Source organism: Salmo salar, chromosome 21 (assembly GCF_965601325.2).
Source record: "Salmo salar chromosome 21, fSalSal1, whole genome shotgun sequence".
Taxonomy (NCBI): domain Eukaryota; kingdom Metazoa; phylum Chordata; class Actinopteri; order Salmoniformes; family Salmonidae; genus Salmo; species Salmo salar.
This window is the reverse complement of record NC_138311.1, coordinates 35,439,262-35,448,555: the sequence shown is the minus strand read 5'-3', so window position 1 is coordinate 35,448,555 and position 9,294 is coordinate 35,439,262. Positions and strand designations below refer to the sequence as shown.

General features: G+C 47.2%; 1 long non-coding RNA gene across 1 annotated transcript; it reads left to right on the top strand.

Annotated features, from left to right (window-relative positions):
• Positions 1 to 6,316: 6,316 nt before the first annotated feature.
• On the top strand, positions 6,317 to 8,606 carry LOC106582254 (uncharacterized). The gene is made up of 3 exons (XR_001323277.3): positions 6,317 to 6,477; positions 7,280 to 7,400; positions 7,558 to 8,606. It is a non-coding gene; the product is annotated as an uncharacterized LOC106582254 (long non-coding RNA).
• The last annotated feature ends 688 nt before the right edge of the window (positions 8,607 to 9,294 follow it).

The window sequence follows — 9,294 nt, the reverse complement described above, 5'->3', positions numbered from 1 at the left end:
ACCCTTGTATTGGTCAGCCTGTTGCATGCTTTGGTGTGTGTGTTCCCAAACAAGGACCAGTTGTGCTCTGAGGCGGCTGTGGTGGGTGGGATTTGGAGGATTATGGAGGCAACAGGGGAAAGAGCCTCAGATCCACAAAGTCCCTTCTACCAGGTGGCTGATGAGATATGTTGGCACGACTGCCATATTGCATCTCCATCGCAACGTCCTTGCTTGGAAGTGTACTTCGCCAGACTGCCAAGAACCTTGCCCTCATCCAGGCCAAGGTGGCGATACACGGTAGTGATGACACCATAGGCCTTGTTGATCTCTGCACCAGACAGGATGCTCTTGCCAGCATACTTGGGGTCTAACATGTATGCTGCGGCATGTTTGGTCTTCAAGCAGAAGTCTTCACGCGTTTTGATGTATTTCAGAACTACAGTTTCCTCTGCTTGGAGCAACAGTGAAGTGGGCAGGGCAGTACGGATTTCTTCTCTTACTGTCAAACCCTGATCTGTTTCACCTGTCCCTGTGATTGTCTCCATCCCCTCCAGGTGTCGCTTATTTTCCCCAGTGTATTTATCCCTGTGTTTCCTGTCTCTCTGTGCCAGTCTTGTATGTTTTCCAAGTCAACCAGCGGTTTTCCCATTCTCCTGCTTTTTGCTATTCTCCTTTTTCTAGTCCTCCCGGTTTTGACCCTTGCCTGTTTTTGGACTCTGTACCCGCCTGCCTGACCTTTCTGCCTGCCTTGACCATGAGCCTGTCTGCCACTCTGTACCTCCTGGACTCTGATCTGGTTTTGACCTTTTGCCTGTCCACAACCATTCTCTTGTTTACTCCTTTTGGATTAATAAACATTGTAAGACTCCAACCATATGCCTCCTGTGTCTGCATCTGGGTCTCGCCTTGTGTCATGATACTTACATCTGCAAGCAGAGTATGAACATCAGAAAGGATGGCATTGTCTCCCTCAATCCGTGCAATGGCTACTGCTATAGGCTTCAGGAATTTCAGGCTGCTTACCACTCTCTCCCAAAATACATCATCCAGGAGGATCCTCTTGGACCCCTTCAGGAGACTGAAAAGATTTGGCATGGGCCCCCAGATCCTCAAAAGGTTCTACAGCTGCACGATCGAGAGCATCCTGACTGGTTGCATCACCGCCTGGTATGGCAACTGCTCGGCATATAATCATTAGGCGCTACAGAGGGTAGTGCGAACGGCCAAGTACATCACTGGGGCCAAGCTTCCTGCCATCCAGGACCTATATAGTAGGCAGTGTCAGAGACTCCAGTCACACTGTTTTCTTTGCTACCGCATGGCAAGCGGTACCGGAGTGCCAAGTCTTGGACCAAAAGGCTCCTCAACAGCTTCTACCCACAAGCCATTAGACTGCTGAACAATTCATAAAAATCACTACTGGACAATTTACATTGACCCCCCCCCCCCCCCCCCCCCCCCCCCCCCCTCCCACCTACAGGTACAGATTACCTCAACTAGCCTGTACCCCTGCACACTGACTCGGTACCGGTGCCCCCTGTATATAGCCACTTTATTGTTATTCTTATTGTGTACACTTTTTATTATTACATTTTATTTAAGCCTACTTGGTAAATATTTTCTTCTTGAACTGCACTATTGGTTAAGGGCTTGTAAGTAAGCATTTCATGGTAAAGTCTACACTTGTTGTATTCGGCGCATGTGGCAAATAAAGTTTGATTTGATGGGGCTGTCCATATCGGCAGACTGTGATATGGCCATTTCTTGGAGAGACTCCTTCCCCTCCAGGAGACTGTCAAACATGATGACAACACCAGCCCAACAGGTGTTGCTGGGCAAGTTCAATGTTGTGCTCTTATTCTTCTCACTTTGCTTGGTGAGGTAGATTGCTGCTATACCTTGATGACCCTTCACATACCTAACCATTTCCTTGGCTCTCTTGTAGAGTGTATCCATTGTTTTCAGTGCCATGATGTCCTTGAGGAGCAGATTCAATGCATGAGCAGCACAGCCAATGGGTGTGATGTGAGGGTAGGACTCCTCCACTTTAGACCAAGCAGTCTTCATGTTTGCAGGATTGTCTGTCACCAGTGCAAATACCTTCTGTTGTCCAAGGTTATTGATGTCTGCCTTCAGCTCGTCTGCAATATAGAGACGGTGTGTCTGTTGTCCCTTGTGTCTGTGCTCTTGTAGAATACAGGTTGAGGGGTGGAGATGATGTAGTTAATTATTCCTTGGCCACGAACATGCAACCACCCATCAGAGATGATTGCAATACAGTCTGCTTTCTCTATGATTTGCTTGACCTTCACTTGAACTCTGTTGAACTCCACATCTAGAAAATGAGTAGATAATGCATGTCTGGTTGGAGGGATGTATGCTGGGGGAAGAACATTCAGAAATCTCTTCCAATACACATTGCCTGTGAGCATCAGAGGTGAACCAGTTGCATACATAGCTTGAGCAAGACATTCATCAGCATTTCTCTGACTACATTCCTCCATTGAGTCAAAAAAACTTCTGATTCCAGGAGGACCATGAGCTGTTGCTATCGATAAGGTGTCTGATTCATTATTTTCACCTCGAATAGAAATAGAGGGACTTTTGTCAGAGGTTGCTTGCTGTGAGCGCTGAGGGAACTTTATGCACTTGGCCAGATGATTCTGCATCTTTGTTGCATTCTTCACATATGATTTGGCACAGTACTTGCAAATGTACACAGCTTTTCCTTCTACATTAGCTGCAGTGAAATGTCTCCACACATCAGATAGTGCCCGTGGCATTTTCCTGTAAAGATGAGAAAAACATTTGTAAAAAAAAAAACAAATAAAATTCCATGTACAGATAAATAGATTAAAGTTAGATTAAACAACTCCTTTGTAAGATACATGTCTTAAAATGAAACATGTATGGAAACTGTCACAGTGTTTGTTTCATTTTTGAGTGTGCTCCCTTAGGTTACTGCTGGAGGGCACCCTTACTTTGTTTCTAGTGTCCAGGTTACCCTGATTGTTATTATTGGTTTCACCTGTGGTTGATTGCCCTCTCGGTTCACCTGTTGCCTGGCTATTTAAGTTATTCTGTGGGGAGGGATCTTTGCTTAGGTCTCATGTTTTAATTAGTGTGCGCTTGCGTTGGTTTTTCTGTGAGTACCTTAGTAAATATTCTGGATTTACCCTTACTTCTGCCTGCTGTGTTTCTCTGTGCCTGGGTCTGAGTTCGTACTAGCATTGTCACAGTAGACCTAAGCCACAATGGACCCAGCAGAGATTTCTCCGTCATCCGAGGGACACTCCGAGCTCCACCATTTACGGTCGGCTCTCACCCACCATGGAACTGTGGTTGGTTGTCATGAGGCACGGCTGAAGACATTGTTGGAGGATTTAAGAACTCTTGTGTCCGCTCTGCAGACAGGACAGATGGGAGCAACGGCTGCTACACCTGTGACGGTTCCTAACTCTCCACTCCCTACCATCTCATCGTCTTCCTTCCCTCGGGAGCCTCATCTCCCGGCACCGGAGCGCTATGAGGGGCATCCTGGGAGGTGTCGTCGGTTCCTTCTCCATTGTTCGCTGGTCTTTGAGCTGCAGGCATCAACGTTTCCCACCGAGCGTTGCAGAGTAGCATACGTCATCTCCTTGCTCTCAGGACGGGCTCTGGCCTGGGCCACGGCCATATAGGAGCAACAATCAGACAGGTAAAAGGTAGAAGCGGTGGTCAACGGGCTGCAGCCCAACACAGTCAAGCAAGTCCAGTGTTTTGGGGGTTTTGCTAATTTCTCCTGGAGATTTGTGAGTGACTTTAGTTCTGTGGCTGTGCCATTGACAGCGCTCACCAAGGGCTCGGCTGGGCAATGTATGCTGGACCTCTGCTGCTGAGAAGGCATTTCGGTACCTGAAATGTCGGTTTTCTTCTGCACCCATTCTTGTTCATGCGGATCCTTCCCTTCCCTTCGTGGTAGAGGTGGACGCCTCTGATGTGGGTGCGGTTCTGTCTCAGCGCACGGCTAAAGACCAAAAGCTTCATCCCTGTGCCTTTTTCTCCAGGCGTCTCTCTCCAGCGGCAAGGAATTATGTCAGAAATCTGGATTTTCTTGCAGTCAAACTGGCTTTGGAGGAGTGGGGGCACTGGTTCGAGGGTTCGGAACACCCCTTTACGGTTTGGACTGACCACAAGAACCTGGCCTACATCCAGGAGGTTAACGCCTCAGTCCCCGGCAAGCTCATTGGGCTCTCTTATTCACTCGGTTCAGATGCACGTTATCTTACAGTCTAAGAACGTGAAGCCTGATGCCCTTCTCACCAGTTTCCCAGCTCCAGTGAGGATTGGCCGCTTGGTTCCATCATCCCCAGGTCACTCATCCTCACGCCGGTGTCCTGAGGTATAGAGACTGTAGTGAGGGAGGTGCATGGTAGGGAGGCAGTTCCAGAAGGCTGTCAACCTAACAGACTTTTTGCCTGTATTGGGGCATGGTCCAAGGTACTTCAGTGGGCTCACTCGTCACGTCTCATCTCTCATCAGGGAGGGCAGCAAACGCTAGAGTTTTTGAGGAGGAGGTTTTGGTGGACCTCGGCGGAGGCGGACACTTGGACCTTCGTGGCTGCTTGTCCGACCTGTGCCAGGAACAAGACTCCTCGTCAGCAGCCTCTGGGGCTTCTTAATCTGCTGCCAACACTTTCTCGACCCTGGTCTCCTCTATCTATGGATTTCATCATGGGCCTTCCATCCTCAGAGGGCCACACAGTTATTCTGGTCATTGTGGACCGCTATTCCAAGGCGGCACATTTTCATTCCGCTGCCTAAACTTCCATCTGCCTGTGAGACTGCTCAGCTAGTCATTCAGTATGTTTACCGCCTTCACAGACTTCCTCTGGACATCGCCTCCGACCGGGGCCCCCAGTTTGCCTCCAGATTCTAGAGGGCATTCTGTACTCTTCTGGGGTCATCAGCCAGTCTGTGCTCGGGATATCACCCTCAGTCCAACTGTCAAACGGAGCGGGTGAACGCCTTACGGTGCTGTCTGTCCACCAACCCCGCCACTTGGAGTCAGCACCTTCCCTGGGTGGAGTATGCACACAACACTCTCCAGTGTTCCTCCACTGGCCTGTCACTATTCCAGGTGTTGTACGGTTACCGGCGCCCCGTTTCCTGATCAGGAGATTGAAGTGGCGGTCCCTTCCGCTCAACGCCTCATCTCTCGTTGCCGCCGGACCTGGAAGAGGGCTCAGTCAGCGCTCCTGAGGTCCTCAGCTCGGGTTCAACGACAGGCTGTTCATTGACTACAGCTCAGCATTCAACACCATAGTACCCTCCAAACTCATCATTAAGCTTGAGACCCTGGGTCTTGAAGATGCCCTGTGCAACTGGGTTCTGGACTTCCTGACGGGCCACCCCCAGGTGGTGAATGTAGGAAACATCTCCACTCCGCTGATTCTCAACACTGGGGCCCCACAAGGGTGTGTTCTTAGCCCCCTCCTGTACTCTGTTCACCCATGACTGTGTGGCCATGCACGCCTCCAACTCAATCATCAAGTTTGCAGATGACACAACAGTGGTAAGCTTGATTACCAACAATGACGAGACAGCCAACAGGGAGGAGGTGAGGGCCCTCAGTGTGGTGTCAGGAAAATAACCTCTCACTCCATGTCAGCAAAACAAGCGATCATGGACTTCAGGAAACAGCAAAGGGAGCACCCCCCTATCCACATCGACGGGACAGCAGTGGAGAAGGTGGAAAGTTTTAAGCATTTCGCTACTCTCGCAATAACATCTGCTAACCATGTGTATGTGACCAATAAAATTTGATTGGATTATATTGCAATGACCTGACGAGATCATAAAGGAACAATTGTCCAGACAGAAGATTGAGTTGATGAATTTACGGTTTATTAACCCAACTTCACACAGGCTACTGTTTGGCCGTAGCCCATGCCAAATAAATGAAGGATACCCTATAAAACAACCGTGACCTTCTCTTGTGAAGGCCAGGCTGAAGAGAGAACAATAGCTAAACCTGGTTTTTAACTTCCAATGCTCCATCCCCCTGGCCAACCCCCCTCCACGGTACTGCGCCGACCACCAGGATGCCCGGCATTAGAACATTCCAGGCATTCCCGTGATTGGCAGATAGCAGGTTGATTGGCATGTCGGACCCCGCGAACACTGGGTACTGGTAAGTACAACACAACCAACTAATAGCCTAAACATAACACACAGCTGGCTGTGCGGGTCGCTACAATATAGACCTAAATAGATGTGTCTAGTCTAAGAGACAAACTGTTTTACTTGGAAAACACTTATTTGTCACACTTAACATAGTCATACATACCTTTTCTGCCATATTTTCATTGACACACTGTAGTGTGGTAGCAGACCTTCATGCACCTTTGAACCTGGTTGACTCATTCTTTGATTTGATTAACGGTTGCTATGTCGGTTGCCAAGAAACTACTCTGCGTGAGTTTGCCTCCGAAGTGACAATATGATGTAAACTAGGTAACTAAATGCGAAATTACGAATGTGATGTTCATTTTGAACGTGTTTCAAATGTCATTATTTGGTAGATTTATTGGTTGCTGTTATTGTATGACTGGTTGTTGGTTAGCTTAGCTGGCTACCTAATGAATCTGTTTCATGTGTGTCAACTACGAACGTTAATGCTGCGTTTAGACGAGGGACGCAAAACCGTCTAGAGTCGGTATAGCGGGACAAGAAAGCAAGAAAGAGGGTTACGACTAAAGGGAGTCAGCACGATGGTATGCGTTGCTATGGTGATTTTAGTAAAGAAACTGGGCAAATCAACATCCAATAGAAAACAACGCTACGACAGACAGCTAAAGTTGAAATGTTTTAACTGTCTCTGGTGGTAAATCCCGTCTACTGTGGCGGCTGACGGCATATACAATCGTATGTTCATTGAAAACAATGGCATCCGGTTTGCCGTCTACCGACGCCGTCTACCGCCTACCACATAAACGCAGCATTAAGCTTGCCAGTTTTTCTCCCTCAGCTGATTAATTAGCTACTTATAACAGATTACAGGCCGTTTAACCAGGGAATGAAGTTTAGGTTATATTGGGTAGACACACTTGATGCTGATGGGATTGGATAGGTAGCCTATAAAGACTTTGATGGCTCTAACTTAGCTAGCTAACTCGAGGACTTTTATATGATTCCCATCATACTGCTACCATTGGTTCCCATTTACAGTGTCATGAAATATTTGTAGATTGGTTTGTCAGGCATTTATGCTACTCTAAATGTCTACAGTTAATTTAGCTACTTTACTTTTTGCCAGGAATTAAAAACATTGAACGTGGAGTCCCTATGCCATTAGAATATGCAAGGCTTCTTCAGTGGCCTTTGCCCCCTAAAAAGATTCCCCCCCATTGTGAAACCACTTCTACCTATATTTTCAGGTAAATGAAGTACTTTACCCTCATTGAGCATGTCTCATTGCACTTGATAACTGCAGGAAGCATACAATTCGTATCCTTAATCTATGCCTATGTTTGATGTAACTGTTAAAAGTGTCATGGGAAACTTGTGAACTCATTTGTATTTGTTTTCTCCAAGTACAATCATAGACTCATTGCCATCAACAGAGAGAAAGGCTCTGAAGGACAGTGCCACAGAGGGGATGGAGTCGAGCTGCCACGTGCTTCCTCTTTGGGACTATGACCCTGCAGTATTCAGAGTGGCCCCCACTCCCCTGACCTCAGTCCAAATGATGCTGATGCCTAAAATAATCGAGGGCTTCTCCTGTTAACCCCCATTCACCCTCCCTAAAATCCCCCTCCTCGACTGCCTCAAGACAGACCCCAGATGCATCCCTTCTCCCCCTACCTTTAGCTTCAATGATCTCCTGCGGGACCCCAATGGCGGCAGTGGGCACCAGTTGCTGGAGGGCCTGAAGAAAGTGGCCCTGTCTCGCTGCAACTACAGGAAGTTGGTGGGTTCTTCCTAATGTAACTGCACCAAGGGCAGCGGGCTGAAGTGTCCAAGTCCACTGAGAAAGTGCTAGAGGCAAAGACCAAGACCTCACAGAGGCAGATCATATGTGAAACTCACTGTATATAATATGTTAAAAGATGACCTGCCATTGTAGTAGGCTAGAGTCCAGATTGTATTATTAAGTGGGTATTGTATGACAAGGATGCTTGCTTTTGTAAGTTAGTGGTGTACTGTTTCTTCATGGGTATTGTGTTATCTGATAAAAACTGACAGCATTGATCCGTATGGAGGTGCAGGCTCAGATGTGTCGGTGGAGCTGTCAGGGAGATGAGACCTGCAGGTCTGAGCAGAAGTCTGTGGAGAGCTGGGTACCACCAGGGGAAAGACCATATGTTCAGAAGCAGGAAAACGTATACCCCCAGGCAAGAACATGTTTGCCTTCTCACTTACTTTACCATAACCAACACTACATAAACAACCATCTGAAAACACACATTTTTAGTGGTGAATTTCATTATGGTGCTTTTTAGACGTTTTGATTTGTTATTGTTTTGTTTTTTCATCTTATGTATGTTGTATTGTAAATATTTCAGTTTTTATTTTCCTGTGTAGCACATTGTGTTGCATTCCTTGTCTGAAATGTGCTGTATAAATAAAGCTTGATTTGATGAGTTTGTGCCAAGCTCAGAAATTCTTGTAGAAAATGAATCCACTTTTCATTTGAGCAGGACTAGAGGTAATCCTGAACTCTGAAGCCCAAGCGCTTCCGGGACTTTCGGCAGACCCACTCCCTGTTCAGACACTCTGGAGAGGCCATCAGCCCATCTGAGCTGGCCATACTCGACTGTCTGATAGAGGGGGGGCAAGGCATTCACCCTGAATGTGCTGTGTGTTGACTGTTTTTCTGGGTATGTGTTTTTGGCAATTATTTATATATTTTATTTATGCCTTTGTTGCATTTGAGGCTTTGCAGCATAATTGAGTGACAAACACAAACATCCTTTGTTCAACCGACCTAATTTTAAAAGGAAATAAAACAACTGACTCAAATATAGCATAACAGGAAGTAGAAGAGGAATATGAGCTAGAGCGTCTCTTTCTCTCTGAACCTTGACGGGGAGATTCGGTGTGTTTCTCAGGACCACATCATCGCCCTGCTTCCTTAAACCTACCCTGCTGTCAGAAGTCTGTCGGTGTCCCAGATCTGAGTCCTGTGCTGTTTGTCCTACCTACAGGCTATACCAGCTGCCCTCTCTGCAGTTTATAGATGTCTCCTACAACCTTCTCTCATCCCTAATCAATGGCATCAGAAAACTCAGGTACAGTCCAGCGACGGCAGTAAGGTTGCAAAGACCATAT